Source organism: Onychostoma macrolepis, chromosome 09 (genome assembly GCF_012432095.1).
Source record: "Onychostoma macrolepis isolate SWU-2019 chromosome 09, ASM1243209v1, whole genome shotgun sequence".
Lineage (NCBI taxonomy): Eukaryota > Metazoa > Chordata > Actinopteri > Cypriniformes > Cyprinidae > Onychostoma > Onychostoma macrolepis.
Window position 1 is genome coordinate 2,219,658 of NC_081163.1, and position 22,503 is coordinate 2,242,160.

At 40.1% G+C, this 22,503-nt stretch overlaps 1 protein-coding gene across 1 annotated transcript in view; it reads left to right on the top strand.

Annotated features, from left to right (window-relative positions):
* Positions 1 to 21,715: 21,715 nt before the first annotated feature.
* mid1 (midline 1) overlaps positions 21,716 to 22,503 on the top strand; it is a 47,907-nt gene continuing 47,119 nt past the window's right edge. The window contains exon 1 of the mRNA XM_058787975.1: positions 21,716 to 21,894. The gene's annotated coding sequence lies outside the window, so the exon portion shown is untranslated. The remainder of the gene's footprint in view (positions 21,895 to 22,503) is intronic.

Here is a 22,503-nt window from a genome sequence, read left to right on the forward strand (position 1 = left end):
CTTCGCCAACATTAGTTAATAAAAATACAGATGTTCATTGTTAGTTCATGTTAGTTCACAGTGCATTACCTAATGTTAACAAGATTTTAATAATGTATTAGTAAATGTTGAAATTAATATTAACAAAGATTAATAAACGCTGTATAAGTGCAGTTTATTATTAGTTAATATTAACTAATGTAGTTAACTAATGAACCTTATTGTAAAGTGTTACCATAATTTAAATAATTTAAATTTAAATTAAATGTAAATAAATTCAATAATAAAAAATAAATAATTAAAATAAGTTTGAATAAATGTAAGATTTATTTAGTAAGCAAACTTTATTATAATATTGGTGATAATAAATAATATTAAAATAGTAATAATAATAAGAAGAAGCACCTTTTTACATTTATTTATTTAGTTAGTTTTTTAGACTAGAGTCATGATCACTTGAACACAGCTGTAAAATTCCTTATTGTGCACAGAATAAATACCGGCAGCATGCAGATTTAAATAAGTATGAAGTATGAATACTGACTGAAGTGCGTAGTGTTGTTCTGTAAGGGTTAAGTGACGGCGCTCCTGTGTGAACCTGCCTGCAAACACACCCAGATCATAATAATACCACAGATTCACTGCACTTCTCTCAGATGATCATCAGGAGCGACGGCTTCATTCCCTTCATCTTCATCATCTTCATCATCTTCATCATGGGGAAGCAGGTGAGACTCCAGCCTCGTATAATGTGGGATCGTTTAACAATGCAGAAGTGGTGTGTAAAGTGTGCAACATCCTCATGAATACAGATCTGTTGTCCATCAACATTTCAGATTTTTTCTAGAATCAATACGCATTCAACCCAAAACATGAGCATGTTTTTCTGATCATCTTTCTGCAGTGGAGGTCTGTGGTGTTCCTCAAACCTTTCTGCACTTTATTCACACCAAACGAGAGGTATAGCGTTTCTGTTTAAAGAAATATTGCTATGATTATGGCATGTTCAGCATTAGCGGTGATGTTTGTAATAATGTCATTGAGGAGGTCTGAAATCTGAATGAGATCAGCTTCTTAAACTCCACAGACATCACACTGAAAGACTTCAGGCTAGAAATCCAGCAATGACTAGTAAACTCAGCATTACAATGTAATTATGTGTTTTCAGTTTATTCAACAATTGACTGAAAGGCCTCGATAAATATCACATGATTATGAACATACTTTGAATATACTAGTTAATGTACACCAAATAGACTTAGAAAATAAAATTAATTATTTTTATATCATAAAGCTATGGCCAAAAATATCGGCACCCTTGGTAAATATGATCAAAGAAGGCTGTGAAAATTAATCTGCATTGTTAATCCTTTTGATTTTTTATTTAAAAAATTCACACAAATCTATAACCTTTCATTGGATAATAAGAATTTAAAATGGGGGGAAATATCATTATGAAATAAACGTTTTTCTCAAATACATGTTGGACACAATTATTGGCACCCCTAGAAATTCTTATGAGTAAAATATCTCTGAAGTATATTCCCATTCATATTCACAATTTTGAGCACTCCAGGATGATTATGAACATGAAATTATCCAGCCATGGCTTCCTGTTTCACAGAAATATAAATAGGAGGGAAAACAAAGGCCAAATTCCCTTAATCATCCATCACAATGAGAAAAACCAAAGAATATATTTCTGATGTGCAGCACAAGATAATTGAGCTTCACAAATTAGTGAAGTGGCTTTAAGAAAAGAGCTAGAGCAGTGAAAATTCCCATTTCCACCATCAGGGCAATAATTAAGAATTTCCAATCAACATAAAATGTTATGAATCTGCCTGGAAGAGGACGTGTGTCTATATCGTCCTAATGCACGGTGAGAAGGAGAGTTTGAGTGGCTAAAGACTCTCCAAGGACCACAGCTGGAGAATTGCAGAAAATAGTTGAGTCTCTGGGTCAGAAAACCTTAAAAAAAAAATTGTCAAACAGCACCTACATCAGCACATGTTGTTCAGGAGGGCTTCAAGAAGAATTCTCCTCGCTCATCCAAAAACAAACTCCAGCATATTCAGTTATCAGACACGACTGGAACTTCAAATGGGACTGGCTTCTATGGTCAGATCAAACTAAAAAATGAGCTTTTTAGCAGCAAACACTCAAGATGGGTTTGGTGAACACCGGGATAAAAAGTACCCCATGTGTACAATGAAATATACTTCTGTATTTTTGATGTTGTGGGCCTATATTTCTGCTGGAGGTCCTGGACATCTTGTTTAGACACATGGCATCATGGATTCTATCAAATACCAACAGATAAAAAATCAATAAGTGACTGACTCTGTTAGAAATCTTATAATGGGCCATGTTTGGATCTTCCAACCATACAATAATCCAAACACAAACCTCAAAAACAACACAAAAATGGGTCACTGAGCACAAAACCAAGCTTCTGCTGGCCATTCCAGTCCTCTGACCTGAACCCTGTAGAAAATGAGTGAACTGAAGAGAAGAAGCACCAACATGGAGCTTAATTGCCGTTAACTGTGGCCAATGTGTATTAGAGAAAAACATTTATTTCACAATATTTCCCCCCATTTTAAATTCGTATTATCCAATGAAAGGTTAGATTTTTGTGAATTGTTTTTAATAAAAGATCAAAATGATTAACAATGCAGATTCATTTTCACAGCCTTCTTTGGTCATATTTACCAAGGGTGCCTATATTTTTGGCCATGACTGTATATATATATATATATATATATACACACACATACACAAACACACACATGTGTTTATATATATATTTATATATGTGTGTGTATATATATATATATATATATATATATATAGTGGCGGGAGGAAGAATCACACGACAGAGTGAATCAATGAGTGCCCCGAAGGGTGCGTTTATTGAGAGTGAAAGTCGTGCCAAAGTGCTCGGGTGAGATAGCCTCGTGCTCCAGGATCCGCGTGTTTTCCTCCTCCGTGGGTGCGCGTGGTGTGCCGGTGTGGGGAGAGTGCCTCGGGGCTGGCCGGTCATACGCTGCTTTCTGCGGATAGATGAGAGGAAGGTTAGCGATCTCATTTAGACGAGTTGTCTCTCACCAGTCTGTGCGTGGTGGCAGCTTATGTAGGTGGCTGGTGATTGGCTTCAGGTGGGGCCGGCCAGCCCGTGCTGATGGTGTGCAGGTGTTTCTCCTTCGTTGCCAGGGCGACGCTGACGAGGCCTCGGGACACGCGTCACACTCCCAACCCCTAAGCGTCGTCCTGGTCCTGCGAGCCAAAGGGGAGATTGGGGTTGGGAGGGAAGAGAAACCTGACAGACCTGCGAAAGCTGACCAGATCCTCGAGAGTCCATCGGCGTTGGCGTTGGCCGTCCCCGCCCGGTGTCGTACGACGAAGTGGAAGTCCTGGAGCGCCAAAAACCAGCGGGTGACCCTAGCGTTGGTGTCTTTGGCCCGGGCCATCCACTGCAATGGGGCATGGTCGGTGAACTTCCTGCCAGCCAAGAAGGTAATACCTGAGCTCCAGGACTGCCCACTTGACAGCCAACGCCTCCCTCTCAACGGCGGCGTAACGTTGCTCCGTTGGGGTTAGCTTCCGACTGATATAAATCACCGGGTGTTCCTCACTGTCCTGTACCTGGGAAAGGACGGCTCCCAACCCGGTGTTGGATGCGTCCGTTTGTAGCAGGAAGGGGCAGCTAAAGTCTGGGGCCCGCAGTACCGGTTCTGCGGTGAGGGCCTCCTTCACTCTCCGGAACGCCTCGGCTTCGGTGGGTCCCCACACAATCTTCTACGGCTGCCCCTTCCTGGTCAGGTCTGTCAGGGGTGCTGCTAAGGAGGAGAAGTTAGGGATAAAACACCGATAGTACCCCGCCAATCCCAAAAAGGCACGCACCTGGGTTTTGGAGGTGGGCCGTGGGGATCGCTGCCACCTTCTTCTCTTGGGGTCTGATGAAGCCCAGGTACTTCGCTTCGTCAAGGGCCAGGTGACATTTCCGGGGATTGGCGGTCAGTCCTGCCCTGCGCAGCTCCATGAGCACCCTCCGCAGCCGCTCCAGGTGGTCATCCCAGGTCTCCGAGTGGACTACGACATCGTCCAGGTAGGCCACGGCGTAGGACTGGTGGGGCCTCAGCAGGATGTCCATCATCCGCTGGAAGGTGGCTGGAGCCCCATGCAGGCCGAAGGGGAGAACCCGATATTGCCAGTGGCCACTGGGGGTGGAGAAGGCGGTCTTGGGCTTGGCTTCCTCTGTCAGTGGCACTTGCCAATAGCCTTTTGTGAGGTCCAGCGTCGAGATGTAACGGGCTCTCCCCAGCCGATCCAGCAACTCATCTACCCGCGGCATGGGGTAGCTGTCGAATTCTGAGACCTCGTTTAGGCGGCGGAAGTCGTTACAAAAGCGGAGGGTGCTGTCGGGTTTCGGGACCATAACCATAGGGCTGGACCAAGGGCTGCGCGAGGGCTCTATTACCCCTAACCTCAGCATCTCCTGCACCTCCTCTTCCATGGCGTGTCGCCGAGCCTCGAACGCGGTAGGGCCGCTGCCGGACGATGGTTCCGGGTGGTGTGCGGACGTCATGCTGGAGGACATGGGTCTGGCCGGGGAGTGGGGAGAACACATCGGAGAACTGACCGACCAGATGTTGGAGCTCATTCTTCTGGGCAGCCGATAGATGGGGGTTGACGTCTACAACCACGGGACTGGAGGTGGCCAGGGCGGCCAGTTGGGTCCTAGTCCCGACCCATCATTTTAACAGGTTGACATGATATAATTGGTCCTCTTTTCTCCTTCCTGGCTGTTGTACTCTGTGTAGGTGACGGGCCCCACAGTGGCGCTGTTGGGCCTGCTGGGCTTTCCGGAGGTGCTCCCGAACCATTGGCATGACCCTGTCGATCCGCTCCCTCATCTCGCGGACATGCTCGATAGTAACAATGCAGTTGCAATGCGGCTGTTGTTCCCAAACCTCCCTGGCGACGTCGAGTAGACCGCGGGGCTGGTGTCCAAACAGGAGCTCAAATGGCGTGAATCCGGTGGATGCTTGCGGCACTTCCTGGATGCCGAAGAGGACATACGGTAACATCCGGTCCCAATCCCTCTTATCCTCCGCGGCCACCCGACGGAGCATCTGTTTTAGGGTCTGGTTGAAGCGCTCTACCAGCCCATCGGTCTGAGGATGGTACACAGAGGTGCGGATCTGCTTCACTTGTAGGAGGCGACAGAGGTCCGCCATGGTCCGGGACATGAACGGGGTGCCTTGGTCAGTCAATATCTCCGATGGAATGCCGACTCGACTACACAAGAGAAAGAGCTCCTGGGCGATGGCCTTGGACGTGGCTTTTTGCAAGGGGATGGCTTCAGGGTAGCGAGTGGCGTAATCCACTATCACCAAGATGTGCTCGTGGCCCCGGGCGGACTTCGGCAGCGGCCCAACCAGATCCATCCCTATCCGCTCGAAGGGCACCTCGATGATGGGTAATGGAATTAACGGACTGGGGGGAGGGGTGCGCGGCACGGTTTGCTGGCAGGTGGGACAGGCTTGGCAAAACCGTTTCACGTCGGCGTCCAGGCCGGGCCAGTGGAAACGGTCAAGATCTGTTGAATGGTATTGTGGGCCCCCAGGTGGCCCACCATCGGATGGGAATGGGCCAGCTCCATTACTGTTTCCGTGTTCGACCGCGGCACCACCAAAAGTTGTTTTTCCTCCCCCCTCCGTGACGCGACACAGTAAAGCAGGCCATTTTGCACGATGAAGTGGGGGAATCGGGTGTGGAGGAGGCCGCTCTTCTTTCCCGTCGATCACCCTCATTTGCTACCAGCAGTGCTTCAGCCGATCGTCCCCGAGCTGCTCCTTGGCGAAAGCCCCACCTCCCTTGACCTGCTGGAAGACATCATAGAAGAGATTAGAGGAGGGGGAGGGGGACTCACCATCTCTGGGGCTGTCCGAGGCCAGCAGGGCAGTGTGCCGTCGGGGACGTCGGTTGGGTCCTCGGGTTCGGCAGCTCCCGACAGGGCTGGCAGGTTGGGTGGCGAGGGCGAGCAGGCGGTCGAAGCCTGGCCAGTTCCTCCCAAGGATTACCGGTACGGGGAGGTCTTTCATGACTCCAACTTCCATGGGCCAAGTGCCCGGTGCGGCCGCGATCGTGACCCGACGAGAGGGAACCTGACGGGTGTCGCCATGGACACAGGTGATGGGGAACCGGGCTCGAGACCCTGCCCGTGGGGAAACCACTGTTGACTGGACCAGGCTGACCGCGCTGCCCGAGTTGAGTAGTGCCTGGTACGGATGCCCGTTGACCTCCACTTCCACCTTCGGTGCGGCTGATGTGGGCTCGCGGTGTACTATACAACCTGCCAGTCAGGCCCGGCGTGGTGAAGCGAGGGGATCCGTTGGCATGGGTTCATCCTGGGGGTCGGGAGCCGCCGGCCTGCTCACTGGTCGAATGGTGCCCTCCGGCGAGCGTCGCTCCTGGGGCACCCTTCGGGGAAATGGTGGCGCTCGCTCCCCAGCCTCGAGGCGTTGAGCCGCCTCCGCCAGCTCGATGGCCTCTACCAGATCTCCTACGGTGAGCAGGTTCCGCATGCCGGCTGCCTGCCGAATCGGACGAGGAAGCACACGGAGAAGACGATACACGACGACTCTCTCGGCCACTTGGCCGGCGCTGGGATCTCCTGCGAGGAGCCAATGGCGTGCGAGGCGGGAGAGATCGGTGGCCTGGGCGCGGGCTGGCAACCGGCTAGAATAATGCCATCCGTGGAACAGCTGGGCGGCCGCGATGGGTGACAGGCCTACTCTGGACAGGATTTCTTTTTTTAGTTCCTCATAGGACTCTCTTAGCTCCGATGGCATGGAGAAGTACGCTCGCTGGGGTTCTCCCGTCAATAACGGTGCCAGCACGCGCGCCCATTCGTCTTGTGGCCAGCCCTCTTGATTTGCCGTCGACTCGAACATCATCAAGTAGCTTTCGATGTCGTCATGGGCCGCCATCTTCGGCAGCAAGGTGATGGCTCGGACGCGGGGATCAGGCAGCGGAACCCGATGGGCGGAGGTGGTCCGGAGGGCGGCAATCTCCCGTTCTACCTCTCCTTGCCGCACGGCCATATGCTCCACGATCTGTTGCTGCCGTATACTGACTTTGGTGAGGTGCTTGAGTAGTTCCTCCATGGCTGGGGAGGAGACGCCACCTGAGAGAAAAAGAGGGGAAAAAAACGATGTGGGTTAGTGAGCGTCCGGGGGACGGGACCTCTCCGTGGAAAATCTCAACAACAAAATCGGTGGTTGTCGGTGATTCTTCCGTGTTTACGCCCGCATTCTCCACCAGTGTGGCGGGAGGAAGAATCACACGACAGAGTGAATCAATGAGTGCCCCGAAGGGTGCGTTTATTGAGAGTGAAAGTCGTGCCAAAGTGCTCGGGTGAGATAGCCTCGTGCTCCAGGATCCGCGTGTTTTCCTCCTCCTCCGTGGGTGCGCGTGGTGTGCCGGTGTGGGGAGAGTCCCTCGGGGCTGGCCGGTCATACGCTGCTTTCTGCGGATAGATGAGAGGAAGGTTAGCGATCTCATTTAGACGAGTTGTCTCTCACCAGTCTGTGCGTGGTGGCAGCTTATGTAGGTGGCTGGTGATTGGCTTCAGGTGGGGCTGGCCAGCCCGTGCTGATGGTGTGCAGGTGTTTCTCCTTCGTTGCCAGGGCGACGCTGACGAGGCCTCGGGACACGCGTCACAATATATATATATGTATATATATATATATATATATATATACATATAATAAATTAATTGTATATAACAATGCAATGTATAACTATATAATTTACATGATACAATAATTCATTATGTAAAAGTAAATATATGTAAATGTTCATGATTAGCTGTATTTTTATATATCTTTGGATATAATTTACTGTAACTATATATATATAATAATAATAATAATAATATAATATATAATAATAATTTATATAACAATGCAATGTAAAATCATATTTTATGTATCTAAAATAATTATATATTTATTTTTTTTGAGTTTACTTAATATAGTTACAGTAAACGCAAAAAAATAAAATGTACATACAAATAAAATGTATTTATTTACATAATAATGCAATGTTTAAATATTAATTTTATATAAACTATTTACATTATACATTTGTACAGTTAACTTTACATATACTGTATGTAAACATTTTATTTATTTAAATTAAATAATACACATAATAAAAAATAATTTATAAAAAAAAAAAAAAATACTTTATTAAAAAATATAATATATATATAATATATATATATATATTGAGTTTCATATGCATAGTGCTTTCAGAACTGGGAAAGTTGTCAGGCCAAATCCGCACATGAAAGAGCCGCTCACTTTTTCTTCAGAAATGTGAAAGTCTAGTTCTATTTGTAACATGAATATTTTAATGGAGGTCAGATTGAGGCACACTTGTGCTCGTCTCTAATGGTGATGTAGTGTAGTGTGACGGTTTTGAAGGGTGCTTCTGAGCTCCCTCTCAGTGTAAATGTGCTCGTTTGTCGATCCCACTCGGATTCACATCCTGTCCAATCACAGGAGGAGCTGCTTCAGAATGACGTGTAAAGCGACCAATCACAGTTCATTCTGAAACAGTTCACACCACAATAACAAGACTGAGGTATAATAAACATACAGTCATGGTGGGAGATGGCGGTAGGTTTTTCTTTATTGTAAGAGCAGAAGAAAGAGTTTTGTTTGGGTCAGCGCTCTCAGAGCTCCTCACAGCCTAACGAGCGGCTGTTAATTCAGATGATGTCCCCTGCTAATTATACAACAGCTAAGAGCCACAGAGAAACAGAACGCATGAAGAATTCACATTAATTTAGAATTTCAAACTCTTTCAGAACAGTGGCAATGTACAGATAGCATTGCAATTAATTTATATATAGTGTGTGTAAATTATAATTAATGATAATTAAAATGAATTTTTTTATATATTTTTTTGAGTACCGTTTAACTCAAAAATAAAAAAAAATATGTAAAATAATATGTTTTTATTTATTTATTTTTTTTATTTACATTTTATTTAATTATATTATATACACACATTTGTGTGTGTGTGTGTGTGTGTGTAATAAACACATGAATAACATTAATGAACACACAGATTCTTTCAGAACACTTGTACAGAAAGCATTTCAAATAATTGGCAAAATACATTATATAAATTATAAATAAAATAAATATATATATATATATATATATATAATTGCACACAAAGCATATAATATGTATTATAAATTAATATATAATATATGAAAATAAAATAAATGTAATTCATATGTAAATGTAACTTCAAAATCTGTAAACAGCTTCACACAAAGCATACATATGTACTGTATATATATATGTGTGTGTGTGTGTGTGTGTGTAAACGTAATATTAAAATTTGTAAATAATATGTATATTCATATATATTCATATTCATTTATAATATGAAAATCTAATAAATGTAATTCATATGTAAATGTAACTTTAAAATATGTAAACAATTGCACACAAAGCATAATGCATTATAATTTTTAATATTATATAAAAATAAATACATATATATTTATATATATTCATATGTATGTAAATGTAATGTTAAAATATGTTATAAAATATTTTAAAATAGATATATGTATATATATTAATTTATGTAAATATAGCTTCATATATGTTTATAATTGCACAGAAAGCATTGCAATTAATCGCAAAAGTATATTGTCTTTATACAGTTCAGGACAAACTTCATTTTCGTACAGTGTATTTTCATTCATATTAGCCAACTGTGTATTAAAGTATGTTTATGAGAGCATCATCTTACACATGCAACAATGCCAAACTCTAGAAATCATTTGTGAGTGTTTCTCGTGTGAATCAGTGGTTGTGTGTTGGTTTTAGCTGCTCTGTTAATGCGTTCTCTAGTGAAGTGCTTGGGCCTCGTCACACATGACCATCAGCAGTCCTTTGTTGTGAGAGATGGAGGCGTGTCGAGGCAGACAGCATGCTGTTCGAGGGGTTCCCTGCATGCAGTAACGCATGATGATGCTGCACGCTTCACGCTCACATGAACACACACACACACACACACACACAGCAGCGCTTCATTGTCCTTCACATGCGTCTGTCCGAACATCAGCTCTGCTCTGCTCAGTAGCTGTTTACTCGTGGAAACTCAGCTGAGATTCACTGTAAGTCGCTCTGAATGTCTTTACTAGTGTGTTGTTTTGTCCTTTTAATTGATGACCTACTTATTTAGTTAGTTATGGTTGAGCAGCAGATGATGTCGGTTACCAGTGCTCATGAGATCTGAATAGAGAACTCTATCTGGAAATGTGATTATGTAGTTCATTAAGTTATTAAAGTTTGCAAGAAGTGATTATTTATTAACAGGGTTCCATGCTTTTGGAAAAGCTAATTGTGATTTCCAGGGCCTGGAAAAGTTTTTGAAATGAATTAAATATAATCTAAAAAAAGATAGTATCATTTATTGTAACAATATACAGTATTTTATTTATATAATTATTTTTCTAGTAATGCTCAACTTTGAAATATTTGAGCTGAAAATGTTCTTTGTGAGTGCATTTATTTTTGCACTGCAAAAATGTTGTGAGGTTTATGAAACTTAATAGAAGAAATATAAAAGGAAAAGAAAAAAAATAAACTTCTCTGAAAATAAGTCTTATATATTTATGGAAAAGTTACAGAAATTAATATAAAAATTTATATAGAATATAATATAAAAAATATGACTTAAGAAATTAAGTGGCATTTACTGTAAAAATATACATTATACACACACACATATAAAACATTTTAGCATTACTTTTAAATACATATGAATATATATATATACATATGTATTTATTTATATGGTGTGTTCACTGTATGTTCACAGTATGATGTTGCTTAATGGTCACATTGGCATGCAGGTAAACAAATTAAATATTTCTATTTTTAGTGTTCAAGTGTTTAAATAATTTATTTTATTATGTAATTAATTATTAGCTTTCTAATAACTCACTGCTATACATATATATATTAGGGCTGTCAAAATGAACATGTTAATTATGCAATTAACGCAGCATCTTTTTTCTTGGCATCCTTTGGCTGGTGTTAGGCATTAGACTAATATGAACATGCTATCAAGCTCGATAAGACACAAAAGAGAAGGTAATTTGGTAGGCATCGACACACTGACGCGCACAGAAAGCGCTTCAACAGACAAAAAAACTCAAAATTATGTCAAAATGCCAGTTTTTGGCGAGTGACCTTGTAAGCACAGTCTTAAACGACTTGAAAACTCCTAAATGATCATAAAGAGTTGGGAGAAAAACTGGATGTGTGTCAGATCTGCATCATGCGCGTCAGGATTTAAAGAGACAGCGCTGCTTTTTAAGTCAAACCTGCTGCTGTCTGTCATTGATGGAAATCACAGAACTCGCTGTTCTTCGCCGATTAACTTTTGTGGCTTGAATAAAGATGAATCTATATTCAATTTATAGTTTATGCATTTGAAATTTATAGTTTATGTAAAAATTGTTTTAGGTTCACTTAAATTAAAAGTTGTTGTTATATATTTTTAAAACCTATTAAATGTTAAAACAAATATTAGGCTATTACTGAAATTCATTGCTCAAAAGGTTTGGAAACACTGCATTAATATAGTAGAGTCACACAAATGTGCACATGCTTATAATTCTGTCTGATGATGTAAACATTGCCAAATACGGTATGCATTGCTTTAAATGGCTTTTTTATGTACAGTTGTACAAGCTCACTGCCTAAAGTAATATTTTCTGTTGATTTGAAATGGTGGGGTCCGTCCTTTGATGTATAATTCAAGCGTGCTAAATTAATAATGCTTAGCATTTGTTATTGGAGCTGAATTGCTGTAGCTTGTGAATCGCTGGCAGGAGGGCAGAACGGCGTTTGGCAGAGATGACAGAGATGAGTTTAGCATACAGTCATTCACTGCTGCTGCTGCTGGCAAACACTGAATACAACTGATGTCGATACAATACAATCCTCTCTCAGGGCCACTTCATCACCGCCAGCAAATAACTTTCATTTGCAAACATTGCATGGATTTTGCATCGACTTTTATAATAAGCATGACAGAAAATGAAAGGAGAGACACATATATTGCACATATTAAATTGATAGTTTTACTCTCAGATTGAAGTCACGAAGAAGACTAGACAAGGAAAGTTCGACAAACACTCGCCTGAAAGGGTTTATAGAAGCCCTGTGGAGTGACAACTTTTACAAAAGTTGTTAAAGTGTTTTGGGTGGTTGCTAGGGTGCTGCTAAGCAGTTTCTAATATGTTCTGCATGCTTGCTAAGAAGTTTTAAATGGTTGCTAGGCTACTTTTAATGTATTCTAAGTGGTTGCTAAAGTGTTGCCAGGCAGTTGCTATGGTGGTTGCTAAGGTGTTGCTTAGCAGTTGAAAAAGTGTTCTAAATGGATCCTAGAGTGTTGATAAGTGGTTGCTAAGGTGTTCAGAGAGGTTGCTAGGTAGTTGCTAGGGTGGTTGCTAAGGTGTTGCCAGGCAGTTGCTAGGGCAGTTGCTAAGATGTTGCTAAACAGTTAATAATGTGTTCTAGATAGTTGTTAAGAAGTTGCTACATTGTTCTAAATGGGGCAGTTGGTAAGGTGGAAGTTAAGATGTTCTAAATGGTTGCTAGGCTATTGCTAAGGTATTCTAAGTGGTTGCTAAGGTGTTGCTAAGCAGTTGCAAAAGTGTTCTAAATGGAGTGTTGATAAGTGGTCAAAATGGTGTTCAGGGATGTTGCTAAGCTGTTGCTAGGTAGATTATGTAAATAAGCTCTGTGGAGTTTGAAAACTTAAGGTGCTTTAAGTTGGTTGCTAGGGTGTTGCTAAACAGTTACTAATGTGTTTTGCATGGTTCTACAAGCCCTGTGAAGTTTGAAAACGTGTCTTTCTAGGCCACTGCAAAGGTATTTTAAGTGGTTGGCTAGGCGGTTGCTAGGGTTTTGCTAAGGTGTCTCCAGGGAGTAGCAAGGGTGGTTGGTTTCTAAGGTTTTGCTAAACAGTTACTAATGTGTTCTGGATAGTTGCTAAAGAAGTTTATAAGGTGTTCCAAATAGTTGCTAGGCCAGTGCTAAGGTATTCCTAATGGTTCTAGGGAGGTTGCTAAGGAATTGACAGGCAGTTGCTAAGATGCTGCTAAATGGTTACTAATTTGTTCTAGATAGCTGCTAAGAAGTTGCTAAGTTGTTCTAAATGGTTGCTAGGCCCGTGCTTAGTTATTCTGAGTGGTTGCCAAGCAGTAGCTAGGGCAGTTGCTAAGGTGTTGCTAAACAGTTACTAATGTGTTCTAGATAGCTGCTAAGAAGTTGCTAAGTTGTTTTAAATGGTTGCTAGGCCAGTGCTTAGTTATTCTTAGTGGTTGCTAAGCAGTTGCTGGGGTGTTTGCTAAGGTGTCACCAGACAGTTGCTAGGGCAGTTGCTAAGATGTTGCTAAACAGTTACTAATGTGTTCTAGATAGTTGTTAAGAAGTTGCTTCATTGTTCTAAATGGTGGTTGCTAAGGTTGCCAGACAGTGGTTAGGGCAGTTGCTAAGCAGTTGCAAACGTGTTCTAAATGGTTCCTAAAGTATTGATAATTGGTTACTATGGTGCTAATGGAGGTTGTTAGGCAGATTCTGTAAATATGAGAATTCTGTTCCTATAATAATAAGTCTTCAGTGTTATTTTAGTATGATTGAGATATTATTATAGTTTTTATCAGTAGTTTGTATTAGTTTTTATTTTTAAATCAAAATGATAAATGTTGCAGAACAGAGCAGAATACATTGAGTGCAGCTGGTGGTGGTATCTCACGTCTGAAAATAAACTCTGCATAGCGTTTGATGTCGCTGACCTCAGAAACTCAGCAGATCCGGTGCTGGTAAACTCGTCTGTGGGTGGAACATCTCAGGCTGGGACTAGTTTACATGTAACCTGCAGTAGACGTGTCTCTGCCATTACGACTCTTTAAATCCAATCGCTTTGGCCCCAACTCCTCAGTGTCTTTGAGAGTGAAGGAGTCTCTGGTTTTACACGACTGCCAAGATGTGTGGCAGATTCCCACAGAACGCCATGGCAACAGCTGGCATGACAAGCATGCAATGGTTTTAAAGGAGCAGTTCACCCCAAAAGACCTTACTCAAAAATAACTTACTCACTGTCATTACTTCTGTGGGATATTTTACAGTAGTACAGCATATGATGTAATTATTCCAGATTTTAAAAATAGAAATATTCCTAGTAAACTGAAAATTTGTGTCATATACTACGGAACTGTTTTTTATCTTATATTTAGCTGGAATATTTTTATTTTTTAAATCATAAAATGGAGCAGAATCTGCACCCAGAATATGTAGGCCTGTATTTGTATTTCTGTATTTGAATTGCATATAAAATGTTCATTCATTTGGATTATATAGTTTTAACATAAACAAACTAATGAACTTAATGTTATTCATATTTGTCAGTCATAAATACTGTAAACGAAACAGGTCAGATTTATGTAATAGTTCTAATAAACTGAATGTGTTTTAAATACACAATAACCATGTCAAAATATATTTCAAAATGTGATTCAAGGGCAAGAAAGAAAAAAAAAAACATTAAAAAACATTTCTAATCTTACAGTAATCCAAATGTAACTACTGGAGATCAAAACTAGATTTATAATGATTTAATAATGTTTATTTTTAGTTTTAAATTGTAATATACAAATTTCTTTGTTCTTTGGAATATTGTAAAGTATGTTCTTTGCTGATTTATTTGCTGATGCTGATTTGCTGATACATTTCAGCAAATATATTCTTCCTATATATCTACACGTGTGATATTGTATATATATATATATATATATATATATACAAATATATATGTATTTGGGGGGAAAAAACTCACATTTTATCTTTAATCTCACAGCTAGCCATATTTGGACCATGTTCATACTTTTTAATGAAATAAGTTTGTTTTTTATATGCAATTTAAATACATAAATCTTTCATTTAGGCCCATGCACTGGCTCTGTTGAGCATTCTGGGTACAAATTGGTTAAAAAGCCCCATTGCTCTTCACTCTTGAAGTCGACTACTCACTTTGAGTCAGCTTTTCACGGCCTGTTTTAAAGTGAATGCAGCCTGGCATGATTTCCATGCAAATGAGCGCTGGGAATGAGAGGCGTTATTTAGACGCAGCCCTCGTGCTGTCAGGTCCTTCTAACCTTGTTTTAATGCTTTTGTCCTAATTAGCAAGTGTCTGTGACCGCAAACGCCTCCCTCCAGACGTCTCTCCACTTTGAGTGGCAGTTTCGCCGGACAACGGGGGGAAATTTACCTCTAAAGTGTCCAGAGACAAAAATACAGATACAAAAGCTCAGGGCTTGAAGGAAGGCGTTTGGATTGGGATCTCTCTTACTCACCGGCATGATTTGCCAATAGCGCCGGAGGGAAAATATCACATTTAGCATCTGTTTCTTAAGGTGCTCAAGGAACAGACACGGCTCTCGTGCGTCTCAGAAATGGCCAAACGCTGGGTCTCAGACTGGTGAGGAGGGATTGTTTGTTGCTTTCTGCTTGCTGTGTTTTTTGATATCCGGTCCGCTGAAGATGACTAATCATCAAACTGTTTCATGGCTGTTTTCTTTCTACGGTGTTTGCCTCAGTCATTCTGCTCAGGGTTTGTTCTAAATCTCTAAATCTAAAGTATTAAACTAATGCAATTAATTCAGCCTGAACTGGTTACCCTGCAGTTTTTCATGCAAACTATATTTTGTATGTATTTATTTATTTATTTCCATGCAATCTTCATGTAAACTTTGTTTTGCACTTAATTTTAGTCTTAGTGGTACTATCATTAGTTTATTTATTTATTTACATGCAATTTTAATTTAAATTTTGTTTTGCACTTAATTATAGTCTTGGAGGTGCTACCATTTATTTATTTATTTATTCATTCATTCATTCATTCATTTGTTGTTTAATTATTTATTTATTTTTAGCTCTATACATTTATCTCTAATTTTTTTATTACCATGCAGTCTCTTTGTTTTGCAGATAATTTTAGTTTTAGGGGTGCCAATATTTATATATTTACTTATTTGTATTTATTTAGCTTTATTTATTTATTTTTTACTACCATGCTGTTTTCATTCAAGCTTTATGTTGTGGATAACTTTAATGTATATTTATTTAGTTAGTTAGTTTAGCTAGCTGGTTAGTTATTGATAGCTGAAGTTTGAGAGAAATTTACAATTTAAAAAGTTCAAACTTTTTGTATTGATTTGTTCACCATTCAAAATGTGATTCTGATTGGTTTTCTTTCTTGCATCTGTTCAACTATATACTGTTTAGGTGCCATTAAGACAGATTACAAATTACATTCTGATTCTTTTTTTTTTTTAAAAACAGAATCAAAGACTAAAACCTGAATTTACCACAAACTCAATGGCACTTTACTGCTGCTGCACAAACACTAATACTTCCTTCAGGAAAGAAACATTTAGTTGTGCAACTCCATTGCAACATTTCATTTTACAGGAAAATGTGGCTTAGGATAAACAACGAGCATCATTAACTTCCATCTGAAGTCGCCCTTCAATTCACAAATTGCAGATTTTCATGATCTCATCTTGGAATTAATATCAGTTCCTGGTGGACTCTCAGCCCTCATTCCACAGTTTACTCACTAGTTAGTTAGTTAGTTAGTTGTGTTCACCATTCCACACTCGCTGAAGCTTTGGTTTTGTTGCTCTGCTTTGGTTGAAGGTTTTCGGACAGAATTAGAGCTGCAGAATAATGCCAGAGCGAGGCTTGGAAAAAAATGCACGCTCCAGGCACAGAACCACAGATCATATGTGGAACAATCATTATCACAATCCATATCAGATGGCTGGAGGTATCGATAGCATTCACGCTTACAAGAGCTGGTGAACAATGCATTTGATGAACATCATCTAACTCAAAAACAGTGCGGATGGAGGCTTTCTGTTGAACTCGTCTGACTGCAGAAATTCCAGCATTCTTCAGTTTTACCACAGACTTGGGAAAGAGCGGCAGAGATATTACAGCAGCCGACCAAAGTATTTCCACACTCGCACACAACGGCACTGACTGGAAACACCGACGCTTTCATAAAGAGCAGAATAAACGTTTGTTTAGTGAAAGCGGTTGGGTGAAATGAGCGGTTCCCTAGAGTGCATAAAGCAGGCGATCAGATTGCGTGTCAAATCCTCAAATGCGGCGTGTTAAATCTATAAGCGGCTGTTTCTTCAACACTGGGAACTTCTTGTCTTCTTGAGCTTTTAGAAAACAATTTGACAACTAACATTTTCAAAAAACACAAATGCACATCAAAGGAGTTCTGTCATTCGGTCAACCAACAAACAATCATTTCTATCTCAGATTGTGCATTTTGTTTGAAAACATTTTAGTAGAACTGACATTTTAATCATTACATTTTTTTAGCTTTCACTGCAAAAAAAAAAAAAAATGAAAAAAAATTCCAAAATCCAAGTTGATTAAACTTAAATTTTAAGGCAACATGAACACTTAGTTTTAAGTTGAAACAACACGTTATTATAATGTTGAATTTTAAGTTTGTGTAACTATTGCATCCGTATTTGTTTACAGTGAGTGCATGTATTGAATCATATTTTCATGCTTTGTGCATAATTTGGTAAATTGACTGGAAATAATGCTCAAAAAAGTCATCTTAATTTTTCTTTGTTTTTACATCATGCATCTTATCTCAAGCTATTCATCTTCTCTGTAAACAAGTATAACTAACATTGAAAAACTGTATTTGTTTTTTTTTCTTTATTAGTTAGCTGGTTTTGATGGAAATGACGCCACAGAGGGAAAGTTAAAATGTAGTAAATATTATATTTAATGCAATTGTAACAGGGCTGATGAGACGCGAGACGTGCGGATCCAAGTGCAAGCTTTATTTAGAAACAAGTTCAGAATACAAGCAGGATCGAACAACTGGCAAACAGGTATATAGAGGGCTAGACAAGAGAGGTAATCCGAAACGTGAGCAATAATCCAGGCAAGGCATGAACAATACTCAAAGGGCAAGGCAGAGAGAAAGTCCAGGTACACAGAAATAATCCAGGCAGGGCATAAACAGAGTCTGAACGGTGAGACAGGGGTAAATACAGGGAACAGAGACAAGCACACAAGAAATAGTTTCCGTATCGCAGCTAACACTAGGGGAGTGATAAACGCAGGACAATACTGGAACTGAACAGGAACACGGAATGGCTCGGTAAGGCAGCTAGCACTTGAAGAGAGCTATACGCAGATCAACACTCGGCAAACTAGATCAGGATCTGAGTGTGTTTATATGGTGTGTGTGTAATAGCTCTCAGGTGAGCGTGTGATTGGTGACAGCTGTGTGATGAAGACAGTTGTGTGTTCAGTGCAATGGATGATGGGAAATGCAGTCCAGTGTAATGGGCAACAGTTTGTGTGGTGCGAGATCAATATGAAGGAAGGGCGACCTCTGATGGTGAGTGGACGGAAGACCATGAACCGGATTCGTGACAGAAATAATTATTCAAATAATTATTCTATTTTCTATTTTTTTCTAGTTTTATACCTATTGAAATGTTTTTTTTCAAAGTTTATTTATTTTTGTAACTATTTGTGAAATTTCTAGCAATTTTTGAGTGCAAACTGTTTCTACACCAATAGATTGTCTAAGTTTTAAAAATGTTTGAATTTATATTTTTATGTTTGACATTCATATATTAAAGGGATAGTTCACCCAAAAATGAAAATTCTGTCATAATTTACTCACCCTCAAGTAGTCCCAAACCTGTATGAATGTGTTTGTTCTGCTGAACACAAAGGAAGATATTCTGAAGAATGTGGGAAACAGAGCAGTTCTGGGGCACCATTGACTTCCATGGTATTTTATTTTCCTACTATGGAAGTCAATGGTGCCCCAAAACAGCCTGGTTACAAACTTTCTTCAAAATATCTTCCTTTGTGTTCGGCAGAACAAAGAAATTCATACAGGTTTGGAACTACTTAAGGGTGAGTAAATGATGACAGAATTTTCATTTTTGGGTGAACTATTCCTTTAAGACTTAAAGTATGCAATAAAATCGAAAATTCTAGTGAATCTAAAAGATGAAGGCATGATAAAAAGTTTCCAAAAAGTTTTGATGAGACCTTCATATAACAGTTAAAAAGAGTTCAAATATGTTAGTCTGAATAAAAATCAATCCCTGTGGCATACTGGAAAAGTGCCTGAAGTTGAAGAAACACCCAATTATAAGTTGTGCAATGTGTTGAATGTTTCAGCGTCACACATGTTGTAGAAACATGAGTTTGGCCTGTTCAAGATGTGAAGGAAATCGCATTTTAAAGCACTAATTTGACATTTTGTGCATCAGCTGGTGCTTCCAGAGAACTTCAAGACAAAAATGTAGCTCTAGCGCTCGTCACACAGTGACATGTCTCTCCATAAGATAATTAACTCTTGCTGACATTGACTGGCAGCCGCGGGATCAAATTAAACTGGATTTCTCAGCACTGTCATCATGAGTTGAATGCAGTGGTATAGCATGAACTAAACGTGCCTTTGTGGCCGATTTTAATCATTAGTTTTAAAGGTCTTTTTACCCTCATGTCATTTCAAACCTGTATGCTGTTATTTTTCTCTGGAACACTGAAAAATAACTTTCAGTAACACTTTTCCATTTGTTAACATTAGGTAGCTGCATCGGGTAAGATGAACAAACAATGAAAAATAGTTCTAAATCATTCATTAATCAATGTTCATTTCATCATATACGCAAGTATACATTATTAAAATCAAAAGTTGTATCTGTTAGTATTATTTTTAGCTACACTTTTGGTTAAAAAATAAAACTGCACCCCTCTTGCAGAAGAACGTTGTTTTGTTTGCGCTTCCGCTCTGCTCCTGTGTGCAATTTCCCGCGAAATCCGTCCCGACCGCTCTAAGATATAAATCATTATTACAGGTTTATCAAAGTGCATCTGGGTAAAGTAAATGCACGATTGGACTCATTCATTAATGCAATTTTGATATATATTTATCAAAAAAAAAAAAAAAGCATGGTGTAGCTTTAATGAACCAGATCTTACATGAACTCATTTCATTTCAACAGAAATCCGATTGCGCGAGTGCATATTGAAATGACTGGATTCCGCTCGTGAAATTTCGCCGAACAACGGTAAAGGTCCTTGCACACTGAGTCCGAAATTTTCATATGCGTTTTTTCATATTCCTCATCCTTTCCTATCAAAATAGCCTACTTGCTACAGATGCTAAAATGCAGAAAATCGAACCTGATCGGAATTTTTTTTATGACAGGCGAAACTTTCGGAGGCAGTGTGTAAACATGATTGACACAACGTGAAGTCGTATTTATTTTTTAACATGCGAAAATTTCGGACAAGAATTTCGAACTCTTGTGAGTTTAACAGCGCTTTAACTAACCTTAGAATAGATTAACAAATAATTTAAAGGGATAGTTCACCCCCAAATTAAAATGATGTCGTTCCAAACCCGTAAGACCTTCGTTCATCTTCAGAACACAAAATACGATATTTTTGATGCATTCAGAGAACTCTCTGACCCTCCCATAGACAGCAAGGATCCTTACACGTCAAGGCTCAGAAACTAGCAGGAGATGTTAAAATAATCCACGTGAAGACTGCAGTCTAGATTGGAATTGGTGTGTAATGTTTTGTGCTATCCTGAACCGACTGCCAATAATATAGCCTAATTGTTCACAAAAAATAAAAATAAAATAAATAATCCATGTGACATCAGTGGTTCAACTGTAATTTTACAAAGCTATGAGAATACTTTTTGTGCACAAAGAAAACAAAAATAACGTCTTTATTCAACAATTCGTCTCCTCTGCGTCACCCTATCGCGCCATTTTAAAAGTATCACATACATAAACAATGTATGCAACTTATGTATGCAGATACGTTGTTTATGTTCAGATCAAAGCCTAAACAACGTAAAAAGCATATCCGCTTAGGTGCTGCTGACACAGAACAGCATAGGTTGTTCACATATGTGATACTCCCCAAAATGGCTATAGGGTGACGCAGAGGCGACAAATTTTTAAATAAAGTCATTATTTTATTTATTTTATTTTTTTTGCACACAAAAAGTGTTGTTGCACTGTAAAATTACGGTTGAACCACCGATGTCACGTGGATTATTTTTAACGATCTCCTTGCTACGTTTCTGAGCCTTGATCCTGTAAGGATCCTTGCTGTCTATGGGAGGGTCAGAGAGCTCTCGGAATGCATCAAAAATATCTTAATTTGTGTTCCAAAGATGAACGAAGGTCTTACGGGTTTGGAACGACCTGAGGGTGAGTAATTAATAACAGAATTTTCATTTTTTGGGTCAAGTATTCGTTTAACAAATGTATCCCAATTAATGTTAACTATGGTACCTTACTGTAAAGTGTTACCAAGCTTTCCACCGTACTTCCCATACAACATCAGTTCACAGTGATGCTGTTGAGTTGAAAAGGCTCTTCTTTAGTATTCCACAGAAATAAAACAATGGTGAATTACTCAGCGCTTGAATTAACTTCACTCAGCCACGCCCACACTGTATACGCCCCGCCCCCGCTCTCTGATTGGCTGGTTGGGCGGTGCGTCATGAGCGGGATCTGCTGTTCTGTTAGAAAGGAAAGAGGGAATGACGGCGGAGAGAGAGAGGTGAGGTGGAAAGAGAGCAGAAACGGAGGCGAAAGACAACAGTGAAGCACAGCAGCTCTCTGACATTTTCAGACTGAGCTCATTTAGCCCGTTGGCTTCTGTTAACGCACTCTCATCTGACAGCGAGACTTTCATCATGTTGCAGGTAAGAAGAGACACTCTGCATTCCTTCAGGTGCTTTTCAAAGAAGTGATTTACACTTTTCAGCGCTGTATTGAGTACAGACACAGGCGTAGGCAGCTTTGAGGAGCTTTTTTGTTGCAGATTCAGCAGTTTCTGACGTCTGTGAAAGTAATAAGTCAGTGGGAGCCATTGATTCCATTAGTCAGTCTCTTTACTTCCACGATTGTTGCCAGAAGGTGGAAAGAAGACTTGCAGAGCCTCAGATGTTTGAAAGTTTATCTCGGGACATTTCTATTTTTCTAATAACTACCGATAGATGTCACTGTTAAGATGTCATATTTCAGTCCACAGCACGTGCATTGCGTCTGAACTCCAGATTCTGCACGTTTTATAAATGCATTTTACAATTCATTGATTTAATTGACCATGCAATACAAAAATGCATGCTGTAAAAAGATGTAATTAACAAGTACATTATATCCCAAAATTATTTTGGACCAAACGTCATCCCAGCTAATAAAATTATATTTTGCAAGCGTTCTGAACATTTCTGAATGTTCTCTGAATGTTCAAAATGCCCCCCTTTGTTATACGTACATTAAGGGGAAATTCCATTATATAACTTTACAAA